Raw genomic sequence first — 15123 nt, forward strand, 5'->3', positions numbered from 1 at the left:
TTGACTTGGTTTTCTCCAGAGAGGTCTGTTATTTAGATGCTAGATTCCCTTTGTTTTCTTCACTGCATGTTTTTATCTAACCATTGTTTATTTTATTTCCACTCTTTTTTGCTTGTTTTTCTGCCTCCAAGGTTATAGCTGGGACTCTACAAATCTACCACTCCTGGCAGCCCTTTATTCCAATTGGGCAAGACAGAGAGAAATTGAGAGAGGAGGGGGAGATAAAGAAAGAAGAGAAAGATAGACACCTGCAGACCTACTTCACCACTTGGGAAGCATCCTCTCTGTAGGTGGGGAACAGCGGCTCAAACCCAGCCTCGAGCTGGCCCCTCCACATAGTACTATGTGTGCTGAACCAGGTGCACCACCACCCAGCCTCCTTTATTTCCACTCTTTATTCCCACGTCGTTTCACTCAATCTCCACTCTCTATGACTCAAGTGATGCTTCCAACACTGTACTTCCTCTTCCTTTTTCTTTTTTTTTACCAATGTTGCCCCACGTCTGAGACAGCTTTATCTGTATGCCTTTGAAAATGTCCCCAGAACCCCGACTCACTAGCCAGAGTTCTTTAGGATCCCTTCATAAGCAGTATCTAGGCAGGACGCAGCTCACCTGGCCGAGTACACATTACCATGCTTGAGGACTCAGCCCATCTTGGAGCTCTACACAGAGAGGGAAGTTCACCAGCAGTGATGCAGTGCTGTGATGGCTCTCCTCTCTTTGTCTCCTCTCCCTCTCTGCCTCTTTCTAGAAAAAAGAAGTGTCTACCCAAAGCAGTGGAATCACACAGGTACGAAGCCTCAGCAAAGCTCTGTTGGGGGACAAAAGATTTTTTTTCCTCATCTGTGGTTTCTTCCTTGTCACAACACTGTGGCATCACTGAGGTCTTTCTTCTCATTCTCTTCTCTTTTATTTGCTTACCTAACTGTGGTAAGCTAACTGAGTAGCCCTGATTAAACTTCTGGGTGTCCTCCCACCCCCCCTTTTTTTTTCTCCTGCTTGCAACAGGATCTATTTCCTTGCTTAATTTGGAGGGTCCAGCTTCTAGAAAAGATCAGTGCACTAATGAACATATCCTGTGCTTTGTAGCCCTTTCTGCCAAGTTCTGAAGTAGCCCCTATCAGCAGAGAAAGCACCCTTGGGAACGCACAGGTATAACCCTGAGGACTGTGGCCAAGTTCAAGTTGTCTCTTTAAAGCACATCTAAAGAAAAAGAAATAAAGAAGGATAGAAAGAAAGGAAGGAAGGAAGGAAGGAAGGAAGGAAGGAAGGAAGGAAGGAAGAAAGGAAGGAAAAGAAAAGCGATATTTTTATTCCACTCCATACAATTTATGTTTGTTTTAAATATTCGTTTGAAGTGTTTTAAAATGACTTAGCAATGAAATGACTTAACTCCTTCCCTCACTTCTGATCTTCAGGAAAATGTAAGCCTCCAAGAAACAAGCCACAATGATGACAAGTTTCCTAGTCCTCCTAGTGTGCCAGGGGTTGGGGGGGGGGATGGGGCTGGGGATAAGGAGAGTAGTCAAGGATGAATCCTATGGTAAAAAGAGGTCACTTAAGGAAGTCAGGCGGTAGCGCAGTGGGGTGAGCGCATGTGGTACAAAGCACAAGGACTGGCATAAGGATCCCGGTTCGAGCCCCCGCCTCCCCACCTGCAGGGGAGTTGCTTCACAGGTGGTGAAACAGGTCTGCAGGTGTCTATCTTTCTCTCCCCCTCTCTATCTTCCCCTCCTCTCTCCATTTCGCTCTGTCCTATCTAACATCGAAGATATCAATAACAATAATAACTACAACAACAATTAAAAAAAAAGACAGCAAGGGCAACAAAAGGGAAAATAAATAAATAAATTAAAAAAAAAAGAGAGGTCACTCAGTTGCATTTTTGCCTCTCTGGCCTCTGGCACAGCCCTAGGTGCATATTCAGCATTTAGTAATTGCTGGTAGGATTAGCTGGTATAGAAGTTGCTAGATTTTTTTTTCTCTCTCTCTAAGTTTATTTACTTTTTTATTTGATAAGACAGAGAACTTGAGAGTAAAGAGGAGACAGAAGGGATTAAGAAAGAGAAAACACCTGCAGCACTGCTCCACCACACATAAAGCTTTCCCATCTGCTGGTGGAGGCTGGGGTCTTGAACCCTGGCCTTGTTCTTGGTAACATGTGCACTCTACCTAATGCACCGCAGCCCAGTCCCTATTTGCTAGATTTCTCCACTGCATTCAGGGGCCTATTCTGGGCACAGTTCTAATACAATGTAGTCATCCTTGGTACTAAAGGGTACACTGGTGGCTTGGCCTCTGCAATCCACATACCTGATTGCAAACCCAGATCTTAGCCCTGGTGTGGGCAAGTCCGTGGACTGACTGACCTGACCTGTCAGGGCTTCAGTTTCCTGTCTGTAATATGGGAATAATACTTGTTGTTCCAGGCTGTTGGGAGAGTATGGAAGAGATGGTGCCTATGAATATGCATATTCATAGGCACCATCTCCCCCCCCCCCCCCGCAAGTGCCCTGTGAAGGTCACTCCCAAGTGAAAACTCATAAAGTACAGTGGCTGAGAAGTCACTGTGTGTTAGATAGTGACGGGAGGTGGCATGGACAACAGCCAGGCATGTGCTTAACTTGCGTTGCTTATGATGACAGTGGTTAAAAAGCTCTGGTTTCCTTCTCCCAGAGTCCTTTGCTTTTTTGCAGTGGGGATGGAAGGGTACTGGGCTCTTGGTGTCTGATGGGGAGGGGAACCTCGGAGGTGGTGTGTTCCAGACACCCAGACAGCGATCATGGGGACAGCAGGGGTTGCGCCTATGTGTCAGTGACTGTACTGCAGACCATGAACCCAACCCACCCCCCAACAAAGTATATTTTTTTTAAAAAATCTGATCTCGGATTTCTCCCAAGAAACTATTTTCTTATCTCAAACCTTTTCTTTCTTTTTTTCTTCTCTTTCTCCCTCTCTCTCTCTCTCTCTCTCTCTCTCTCTCTCTCACGTTTTCTCCTTTTCTTTATTTCTTCCCTTCTTTCCTCCTTCCTTTGTGATCACTGGCACTTCACTGCTCTAGGCTGATTCTTTCCAGATGGAAACACACACACACACGCACACACACACACACACACACACACACACACACACACGCACACGGGGGTGGGGGGAGGTTAGGGAGAAAGTGGGGGGCATGGGGAGGGAGAGAGAAACTGATGGCAGCACCAAAGCTTCCCCCAGCACCAGTTCTCCCCCATGGTGCTGGAACCTGGGGTCTCACACATGGCAGAGTCACCCTTTGCTCAAATCTTACAGCTCTGCTTCTGCCAGTTTTGCTGCAGCGAGCCTGTACTCACTATGAAGCAGTTGCTGTGCACAGCACCTAATTCCCAACACTGTTCAGACTCTGAGTCCTGTGTAGACGGTTGGTTCTTCTTGGTCACACAGTTGCCACCTGTCCTCCTGAGTTACAAATACAGCATCAGGGTCTTCTCCATCTTCTCTGCGGTCAGGTCAGATAATACTTCTCTTCCTTTAGCTGTCGGGGGAAATCCTCGAAATTGCTGTTATCTAGCCTGAGCAAAAAAAAAAAAAAAAAGAGCTGAAATTGTTTCTCCTGGAGGAAGTAACCAGAGCTGCCAGGTGTGTTAATCCAGATCAGTCCATCTGTGGCAAGGGCAGATAAGAAAAAATGCTCCATTCTTGATGTTTCCTGCATGAAAGCAGGCTTGGGCTTTATTGAGAAGGACATGGGTTTTGTTTGGGTGTTTTCTCTCTCTTTAGCATTTGGCGGGCGGGTGGCATCATGAGCAGCGAAGCAGGTCTGTAGGGATCTCTCTTTCTCTGTTACTCTTTGTCTCCGCTTCCCTCTCAATTTCTCTCTCGAAAAAAAAAAGGGGGGGGAAATTTTTTCCACTGGGAGAGATGGATTTGTCCTGCAGGCACTGAGCCCCCACGATAACCCTGGTGGCAATAAAAAAATAAATAAAAGAACAGTCGCTTGCATGTATTTTGGTTTGTTGAGTTATAGCTAAAGTAATCTGATTAGGGGGGAAAAGATTATATCCCCCCAAAAAAATTCTAGGAGGCTGGGTTCAGAGGTGGCTCCCCAACTAGACTCACATGTTGTCATGTGTGAGGACCCCTTGGCTGAGCTCCTGGAGGAATCAGCAGGCTGACGGAGTAGCTCATTTGGTTGGTGCACTGCTTTGCCCTGTGCATGACCAGGTTCTAGCCCAGCCCCACCACAAGCCGAGGTGCTGTCTCTCTCTCTCACACACACACAGCAAAGGAAAAAGTGACTGAAGGAGTGCTGAATTCTCTGCTCCCATTTTATCATTATTAAAAATTCTCAGCACAAGGCAGTGGCTCACCTGGTGAGTGTACATGTTACCATGTGCACACACCTAGGTTCAAGCCCCAAGTCCCCACCTGCAGGGGGAGTTTTCATGAGAGGTGAAGCAGTATCATGTGGGTCTCTCTCTCTCTCTCTCTCTCTCTCTCTCTCCCCTCTCCCTCTCTCTCTTTCCTCCCTTCACTCTCGATTTTTCTATCCTAAGAAATAAATTATTTAATTTTTTTTTAAAAAAAGAACTTCTCTTCAAGCAGACTGTATCTAACTTGCTGACCCTCCATGAAGCCCTCCTCACTGGTCCTGGCCATTAAGTTCACACACACACACTCTGCTCAGCTCCCAAGCCCGAATCTGAAGGGCTCACTTAAGCCTCTAGCCCAGACAGACTGCACTTGTGTGGACGTGACATGCTCGCTCTTTCTCTTCCCAGTCTGACTCCTTCTTGCCCCTGAGCGCCCTGTGCCTGTGGGAATCCTGCCACCACCACCACCCCTCCCCGCCCTAATCTCCATGCCAGAGGGAGACAGTGACTGTGTTCTGGAGGCCACCAGAGCAAAGCATTCTGCCTCACACACGGAGACACACCAGGCCCCAGAGGCAGCCAGAGCAAAGGCAGAATGTCACCTGGTGTCTAGTGTGTTCTCCTGCCCCATGCAGGGAGGGGGTTGCCAGATGTGACAAATTTAACAAATTGCCCTCCAAAGTAGGGCTTCCATATAGTGATAAGTTCTGCATCGTTTATCTGATGGTCCAGCTTAACTGGACATTCTGTCTCCCCAGGCAGCCCTACCTCATGTGGAGCATCTCTGGGCACACTTCTGACCTTACCTCTCCAGCCTCCCAGCTTCTAGACAATTCCATGCATAGCAGGCCACTCCAAAGCAGGGACCTCACAGGGCAGAAAAATAGATCACCTATACAGTGCACTGCTATGCCATGTTTATGGCCCAGGTTCAAGCCTGCCCACTTCGTATTGAAGGAAGCTTTGGTGCTATGGTCTCTCCCTCTCTCTCTCTCTCTCTCTCTCTCTCTCTCTCTCGAAATAGAGACAAAGCAGAAAGCTAAAACCTTAAAAAGTACTGATTGACCAGACATGGGGAAATTCCCTGAGTATGTATTATTTTTATTTCTTTATTGGAATTAATGTTTTACATTCGACAGTAAATATAATAGTTTGTAAATGCATAACATTTACCAGTTTTCCATATAACAATATAACCCCCACTAGGTCCTCTGTCATCTTTTTGGACCTGTATTCTCCCCACCACCCACCCCAGTCTTTTACTTTGGTGCAATACGCCAGTTCCAGTTCAGGTTCTACTGGTGTTTTCTCTTCTGATCTTGTTTTTCAACTTCTTGTTTTTCAACTTCGCCTGAGAGTGAGATCATCCCATTGAATATGCACTGCTTTTAAGTTATTAATAAGGTTAAAAACAAAAGAAAGAATTTAATTGGGAATAAAATATTATTATATTTGGGGAACTGTTGGCAAAAAATAGATAGACAGACAGACAGACAGGAAAGAAAGGGAAAATAATGAAAGGAGAAATGAAAGGCTGATCCTGCAGGAAGTTTGCAGTGGACACAGCCATCCAGTTATTTTGCTCTCCCGCCCTCTAGTGGCAGAATGTTTGAACTGGAGTTGAATTGCTCCTTGCTACAATCTCACTTCCTTCTGGACAGTGCTGGGCCTCTGCATCAAGTGAAAGCTTCCAGGAGTCAGGTAGGAAGATGCAGGTGGAGGCAGAGCCTGAGCCCCAGAGCCATGGGTGCGCAGCGGGGGCACTTGGGTTGGTGGGAGAGGTGTAACTCTCGGGGTGGTGAGTCTCCTGCATGATCAACTCCTGGGAGTGCCTTCAGACTCCGGTGGTGGAAAGTGCCTTTGGTCACCTTTGCTTTTATTGTAAATCCAATAAATATTTCTGGAGTGCCTGCTGCAGGCCAGGCACTGTCATAGATGCAGGGAATATTTCAGTTTATGCGATGGCATATTTTGAGATGCTTTGGACGGAGACCAAAGAGTCTGCACAGAATTCTAGAAATCTCACCCAGGACCAGTTGAATGCACTGTGAGGCACGAGAATTTGTAAATCATCAAAGGGTTTCCATGGGTAAAGCATTTTCTAGCTGAGCTCTGATTGGGTTAGCCTTTCTTTACACCTCACAACAGAGCCTTTTTGATGAGTGCCCATTAGACTTCTTGACATCTATTTATGACTTGGCACCCAGTAATCCATCATACTGAATACAGTACAAAATGAATGCCATGTGCTATGCCGAATGCCATTTCTCACTGTTTTTGAAAGAGGGTCTTGGCAGAATGTTGACATCTCCCCCCTTTCCCCCGAGCATATGTAATGCTGAGTCACTGATAATCTCTTAGGGCAACAGGGCTGTTTTGGAAATTGTTGGGTCTAGGTGTGGGCGGTACTGACCAAGCCACTCTGAGTACTGGCGGACATGGCGGTCAGTCATGTGAGTTTGCTCAGCTGTGTGGGCCCTTGTGTCGCCTCTTGCTACCCCACTTTCACCCTCCATGCCAGCCTGCTTCCTCCGTGCTCCTCAAACCTACCTGCTCTATTTCTTCTGACTGCTTCCTTAGTTCAGATCTTGGTATCCCCCCCTGAGCTGTCGTAATATACACATCGTTGGAGTCCCTTTCCCTGTTGCTCTAAAATCTATTCTCCACACAGATTTCTCTCAATCATGCAAGTCAGATGATGTCTCTGCTGGCTGCATCCTGTCCGTGACCCCCCAGCCACTTCCAGGACCAAGCTCTTGTGTTTGTGCATCAAATGCCTGTGACTGTCACCTATCCCAACATATCTGCTCCACCCGTGTGCTCTCTGATTTATGACATATCTCTGTCCTAAGCCTATGCAGCCCTGCACTGGCCAGAGCTCATCCTAAGCATGTCATGAATCAATGTTGACTGTGCTCCAAGAACCCTGTTGTTGGCAAAAAAAAAAAAAAAAGTTTATCAGGTTCCAGAGGCTCCTTGCCCTTCCTTCCCTCCACCGCCATCTGTGTACAGTTCTCTAGTCGTGTCTCTTGTGCTGCTCAGGGTTGTCAGTTGGGTTTTGACCTCAACATGAAGTAGAAATGCTTGGGCTGCAAATGCCAATTCCATGAAGATGATGATAATGGTGATGGTGGTGATGACTGATGAGATTGGGGTGGGGAGTCTCGGCCCTTTTAAAATTATTATTATTGTTGTTATTCTAATAATGCACACATTCGTGAGACAGTGTGAGACAGAGAGCAGCAGGGCATCATTCTGGCACTGCAGGGCCTGGGACAGACTCAGACCCACGTGCCCTGTGCTCCTCCACTGCATCTCCTACCTCCTGGGGTGCCCTGTTCTTTTATCATTTATTTATTTATTCATTGATTTATTTTTATTGCCATCAGGGTTGTTGCATGGCTCGGTGCCAGCACTACAAATCCACAACTCCTGGCACTATTTTATTGATTTTTCTTTCTATTTTATATAACAGGACAGAGAGAAATTAAAATGGGAGGTGGAGAGAGAAAGAGAGAGAGAGAGGGCTTCAGACCTGCTTCAACACTCATGAACCCTCTCCCCTGCAAGTGGGGAGCTGGAGCTTGAACCTGGGCCCTTGTACTTGGTGAAGTGTGTACTCAACCTACTGTACCACTGCCCAGCCCTTTGCCCTAGTCTTTCTAACAGGGAAGCAAGTTCATCCCGGAAAATACGTCTCACATGTTAAGGAATAAGTGTCTACTTAGTCACTTTCCCACCCTGTCCTGCACACACCTCATGGAGCCTGCTCTCAGTAGGTTTCTTTTCTTTTTAAGATGTTTATTTATTTATGAGAAAGAGAGGAGGAGAGAGGGTGAGGGGAAGGAAGGGAGGGAGGGAGGGAGAGAGGGAGAGAGAGAGAGAGAGAGAGAGAGAGAGAGAGAGAGGAGCCAGCCATGTACTCTTGTACATGTGCTACCAGGGATTGAACTTGGGACCTCATGCTTGAGAGTCTAATGCTTTATCTACTGCACCACCTCCCAGAGAACTCAGTAGGTCTTTCTAAGGGGTTTGGACTTGGAGATGGCTGCATTTCCTCTTCCTCTGGACCACCACAGGCCAAGGAGACGGGGCCTGTGTGGCAGAGAGGCAGCTTCCCACATAGCAGTGGAGGATCAAGTCCCTGAAGAATGCTGAGGGCTCATCCGTCCACACTTGTCTCTAGAGACCCCACAGTTTGGGACATCTCTTGGGGGACCAGCTTGGTGGCTCATGTTATGATACGGCTGCCTAGAACCACTTGTCACATGCTTCTGACTTTGTTCTCCATGCTGACGGGGCATGCTTCTCTCTCCTGGAACCTGGCAGCCCTGCCAGACAGGGACTCTTGTGGTTCCCTTTCACAGGCAGGAAAAGGGAGGTGCCTTGTGCACGTGTGCACAGCAAGTAACAGGGAGGCCGAGGCCCAGACCCAGGCTCAGCAGCCCACGTTCAGCCTGACACTCCGCAGCCACCACCCAGTTTTTCTGAGCCTGGGACTTGGGTCGCATACTGCTTAGCCTACGTGATATCAGAGTCAGGCTGCAGAGGAAAACAGCGCTGGCTACCTCCTCCAGGACAGGAGTCCAGCTGGATCAGCGGCCCGGAAGTGGCTTAGAGAGAAAGGGACCCTGCCAGCCAGCATGGCCTCCTCACTCACTGTGAAGCCCGGCTCTCTGTAGAAGCTATGGTCCAAGTGAGATACCATCAACGAAAAGGGTCTCAGAGTTGACCCAAAGGCTTCATGTCACAGATGAGAAACGCGAGCCTAGAGAAATTCAACTGCCACCAGCCCAGCTCTTCCCTACCCAGTGGAGGCAGCTGTCTGCAGACACCAGCAACTCGGGGCAATGCCAGTTTCTTGCCTCTCTGCCTTCTGCTGTGGTCCTTGGAGCTCTTACGCTGGATGTTCCATTCCTCCTAGTGGCTTGTTCTCCCCCCTCCCCTTTCCTCTCCTTCTCTTCTTCTTCTCCTTCTTCTTCCTCTCCTTCTCCTCCTCCTTCTTTCTGCCACACAAAGCAGGTGGTAGTTTGACCATCTTCTGGGCTGTACATGATGGGTGAAGAAAGAAGCTGGGGGTATGGGGATACAGGACACGTGTCTGATGAGCAAATACTTGGAGAAAGCGGGAAAGGGTGAATATGGGGTAACTCTTTTTTCTACTTTCTTGTTTTTTCAAATCGGAGGTTTTGCCAGGACTTGATGCACATGTCATTCCACTCCCGGAAGACTCTTTTTTTCTCCTTCTTCCTTTTTCAAATAGAAATAGAGGGGTAAGGACAAAACGAGGGGGAGAGACACCACAGCAGCACTCCACTGCTCCTGCAGAATTCCCTGTCTGCGCTGGTGCTCCCATGGAGTTCCTGGGACTTGAACTCAGGTCCTCCTGTGTGGCAGAGAAGGTAGGGCATCTTAAAGCCTAAGTAGTTCACTGACAGAAAAAGATGAAGCGTTGTCATGTGAAGCAAAAGGGAAAGAACTCGAGAGAACTGTGAGAAGCAAACTGAGCCAGAAGAGAAAAGACAAGTATTGGATGATTTCACCCACAGTAGAAGAATACAAAGTCGATAAATAGACAAGATGACTTTCAAACCAAAAAGTGGACACGTGGACGGTAACAACAAAATGCAGGTCGCCCAAGAGAGAGAAGGAGGAGAAAGGTGGGGTGGGGGAGGGGAGAAGGGAAGTGGGCCTTACTGGGAATCATGACTGAAAGAGAAGCACAGACTGCAGAAATCCTCACCTCGACAAGGAGGCTCCTGCTATTTCCTTTGACCTGGGCTTTGGTTTTGCCTGAGTTCGGTCTACAGAAATTTACTTTTAGAATTTCTGGGAAGCCTTGAAATAAACCAGTTACTGTAAAAACTACCAGAGGATGAGGGGTAGCTCACTCAGGAGCACAGGTCCCTTCCACCTGGTGCCACGTGAGTGTCAGCACACCTGAGAAGTTGGGGTGCTATGGTGTTTCTCCCTGTGATTCTCCATGTCTCTTTCTGTGGTAAAAAGAGGGAAAAGGTCAGCTGGGAGTGGCAAGACTGAACATCTGTAAATATGATCATGAATCTGTGATAACCAAAAAGCAATTAAATATATATATATAAATATATATATATATCACATATGGTGGCTTCATGCCTATTTCCTTTTTTAATATTATTTGTTTATTATTGGGCAGAGACAGAGAGAAATTGAGAAGGAAGGGAGAGAGAGACAGACACACCTACAGCTCTGCTCCATCACTCATGCAGTTTCCCCCTGGGTCCTTGCACACTGTAGTGTCTGTGCTTAACCGGGTGCACCACTGCCTGACTCCCCAGAAAACTTTTTTTTTTGCCTCCAGGATTATTGCTGGGGCTTCATGCCTGCACTTTGAATCCACTTCTCCTGTAGGCTTCCCCCCCCCCTTTTGTTGGCCTTGTTGTTGTTATTGCTGCCGTTGCTGTTGGATAGGGCAGAGAGAAAGGGGAGAGAGGAGGGGAAGACAGAGAGGAGGAAAGATAGACATCTGCAGACCTGCTTCACCGCTTGTGAAGTGACCCCCCCATGCAGGTGGGGAGCCAGGGGTTCGAACCAGGATCCTTAGGCCAGTCCTTGTGCTTCACACTAAATGTGCTACCGCCCAGCCCTACCCCCCCAAAAGCAATTTTTAATGAAATTAAATTGCTGAGGCCAGGAGGGAGGGAGGGAGAGAGAGACACACACAGACAGACAGACAGACATATATATGTGTGCTGAAGAGGAAGCAAAAACTGAGGTTAACTTCTTTTAGACATGATTTCAGAATGAGAATCAGAGTCTGTTATTCCTTCTATGCAAAGGAGCAAGATACAGAAATGGCTTTACCAGGCCTCCTGGGAAGCTGGACACGTCCTCTGCCATTTGAGACACAGCAGTAGCCACATAAAGATGGCAGACGCTCAGAGACACCACCAGGAATCTGTCCTTGTCCCTCATTCAGCTGCTCCAACCTGGCTTCTCATATGCTTCTCTCTATCTCTCTCTCCCTCCCTACCCTTTCCCTCCCTCCCTCTCTCCTTCTCTTTCTCGTGACCTTTGCTTGCTAATACGTCCATGTTTGTAGTCAGCATTTAGGGTGGCCACCCAAACGCAGTTTCTGCACCCAAATACCGTACACTGGAAGCACCCAGAGGCCTGGGTATACTGGAGCAGCTGGCTCACCTGTCTGCATGCTTTTCTTTAAAATTTATTTTACTTTTAACAGAGGGAGAGAGAGAGAGAGATATCAAGAGAAACACCAGAGCACTGCTCAGGTCTGGCTTATGGTGGTGTGGGGGATTGAACCTGGAACTTTTGGAGCTTCAGGCATGGAAGTCTGATTGCATAACCATTACGCTATCTCTCCTGCCCCCTGCATGCCTTTCTTATGCATCTCATATTGAAAGTCTGGGGGGAAAAAGAGCACAGACCTGCTTGGCTCTCTCTGCCCGCTCTCCAGCCTAGAGCACCCCCACTTCTTCTGCCAAGACCTCCCTGAACTGATTTGGTGGTGGCATCCGGAAGCTTCCCCAGCACCTTCCTCAGAAAGGGCTGGGAACAGGGCTTGCTTGGGGGATACCGTCTGTTCCTCTGCTAGCCACTTGGTCGCTTTACACGCGGGTTTGTGACGCATCAGGATCCATGTGAGTGAGGGGAGTGAAGGGTCAGGGAACAGGTAGAAAATTCTCCCTTTTTCACTCTGAGGAATCCCATAGTGCCGCCCTTCCCCCCCCCACCCCCACAAGTTAGACGCTAATATTATGTGGCCAATTCAGGCCCAACCTTCAATAAAATATTTGTATACCACTAAACTTTGACCAGTCAAGACACTTGTAAAGTCTGCCCAAGGAGACTCATCTGGGAGAGGATACATTTTCAGTTCTGATGTCGCCTACGTGAAGGCAGACAAGAACTACACCTCATCTGCAAGGCAGGGGAGCAGGGTTAACACAGAACAGCAGGTAAAGTTGGGTGTGTGGAGGAGCCATAATCAGGTAAACTGGTGTGTTGTGTCCCTCCCCCAGTTTCAGACTCTGCCTCCCCTCCCCCAGACTCTAGGTCCTTCCTAGTTTTTTTTTTTTTGTCTGCTACAAACAGGGTCCCATTGCCCCTTCTTCCATTCTGTGAATTGGGGAGGGAGAGATGGGAGAAGGAAATCGCTGTGAAAACACTCAAATTCTGAAGCACCTGATTACTTTCCAAGGACTGGCTGTAAACTGGAGGCCTGGGCCAGGCAGTCCTGTGGTGTGGGCCTCACCTCCATCGCAGCCCCACCCGTGGGTGCCCTCTGCTCCCCACCCCCCTCCCAAACCCACACAGAGCTGCGTACCCTCACACACACCCTCACCCCAGCTTAGCACCGCCATCACTGCCCAGTGCTTTTAGAAACCCTCCAACCCTGTGTACTTGCACCCCATACCCCCCCCCCCCCCGCAAGCCTCCCTCCCCCGCCCCCCAGCAGCTCCCCAGGTGGGGCCCCACCCCAGCCTAGGCCCTCATCCTGTGCACCAAATCAAGATTCTGGGGAAGGGAGGGGTGGCCAGAGCTTTGGGGTCCTGATGGTTCTTGATGGTGGAAAAGGACCAAAGTTGGGGGGCAGGGAGAGGGTTCTGCAAACAATTAGGGAGATGAGAATTTGTAGCCACGTGCCAACAACTACTGTAAACCATTGTGCCCCCTTCCATCAAGTGATAAAAAATAAAATAAAAGCCCTCCCCCCCAGCTGATGGCTATTACCCACGAATGCTAAGAACTGATGTGAATGTGAAGAAAGTGATGATGGTGGTGACAATGACAACAAGATAACAGTAACAGCTGCGTGGCTGTGTATTTGGCAGAGGGAGTCAGACCGGTTTCAGAGGAGTAGCCTGGCCTTGGAGAGGATGAGGATGACCTCCTGAAGAAATGAGGCAGAGAAGCATAAAGGCTCCGGGAGGGGGTGGGGCAGGCCGTGGCGCACACATTGCAGTGCACAAGGACCCGGGTTCAAGTCCCTGGTCCCCACCTGCAGAGGGAAAACTTCACGAGTGGTGAAGCAGGACTGCGGATGTCTCTCTGTCTCTTCTCTGTCTCCCCCCCCCCACAATTTCTGTCTATTCAATAATAAAATGAATAAAAATATTTTTTAAAAAAGGCTCAAGGGAAGGAGACGGAAGCCCCGCTCCTCCTCAAAGGGCATGTCCTAGACTTGTCCTACAATGTCAGTGTGACCTCTAGGGGCCTAGGTGTCCCCACACCCTGCTGCACACCCCCCAGGTGGCATAGCCACACCTGCTCAGACCACACTGGTTCACCATTGCACCCCAACTGGGCCAGCAGGCTCTTGCCCCTGTCTCCTCACATTCAGGAGCCTCCCCATAACCCCCAAGACCCCCACTGCCCTCCCTGCTGCAGCCCACCTGCCTAGGGTCACCCAGGGCTCAATGAGCTAGCACTGGGCTCCCAGGAGCGTGCCCTACCCCCACCCGTGCATGTGCCCCACACAGGGTCTCTACGAGCCTGGCCTGTGCTCAGAGGCACTTGGCGATCACCTGTGCTTGTCCTGACTGATGCCTCAGTCTTGTCCAGAAATACTCCCCTTCCCCCAAATAACTTTAGACCCATTGCTATGGTTGGAAAGAGGAAGGTTCTAGAAAATAGTTCTAACCCCCCCCACCCTCCCCCACCCCTGCCCCATTGCCAACTCTGACCTTAAGTGCCGTTTCAGTATCACAAAAGGAATTGGAAGAGTAGAGGGGTCTCCCAGGGCAGTTAAGAGGGAAGAGGGTCCAGAGCTGAAGGACTCAGCAGGTGCTGGCAGTGAAGGCTGACTGCAGGGTGGGGTGGGGTGTCTCATTCACTGCAGCTCCCCAGGCCCAGCCTGCTGCCTGCATGTGCAGGGAGGGGTAGGCTGGAGGAAGAAGAGCCCCACCTGGTCCCAATTTCCTGGTTCGTGGTTTCTCAGTAGGTACTAGGTCTGGCTGGGCCTCCAAGGCTCACTGCAGCTTTGGGGTGGGGTTGGGGGGTGAGTGGGGTGGGGGTTCAGGGCACGAAAAGAAGGCCAGGAGACTTATCAACCCCACTAAGTTATGAAGTTATGGATGGGGATTGGAAACTTTGACTTGAAATGAAACAACGTGTAATGAAAACAGTGAAAAAGCCTGTAATGAAACAGCATGAAATGAAACAGTCTTACCAAAGGCTAATTGATGGGAACAAGAGTCAAGGTGTTCAGGGGTTTGTATTTCTGGTCGCACCAACCAAACTTCTAAATAAAGACCCAGATTTTAGGCAGCCAGCTGCATTCATTCATTCCTGCTCCAACTCACTTATTCTAGTTCAGGGTGTTGGTGGCCAGGGATGCTGTCAGTGTCTCAGAGCACGAGGTAGGAGCCAGCCCTAGACAGAATGTCCTCCCATCACAGGACTCCACCTTCCCAACACACACACACACACACACACACACACAAACACACACACACACACACACACACTCCTAAGGCACAGTAACCATGAACATTATGCACGGGCATATCTTTGCTGTGTGGAAGAAGGCAGAGTTAGTTCCCTGAGGAATCCTATGCTGATAGGGAGAACATGCAGATTCCAGGTAGGCTGTGGTTCTGGTCAGCACCTGACTTGTATTCTTACTCATCAATGTTGAAATGAAACAACAGTGGGCAAAGCAGTGTTGTCTGAACACCTGGGTTGAAGGGTGTGTAGGTGCATTTGCTATCTAAGGTGAGCAAGCCAACGGGACCCTGGGCAACTTTTCTCCTCATGGATTC

This window comes from Erinaceus europaeus, chromosome 6, assembly GCF_950295315.1.
Source record: "Erinaceus europaeus chromosome 6, mEriEur2.1, whole genome shotgun sequence".
Classification (NCBI taxonomy): domain Eukaryota; kingdom Metazoa; phylum Chordata; class Mammalia; order Eulipotyphla; family Erinaceidae; genus Erinaceus; species Erinaceus europaeus.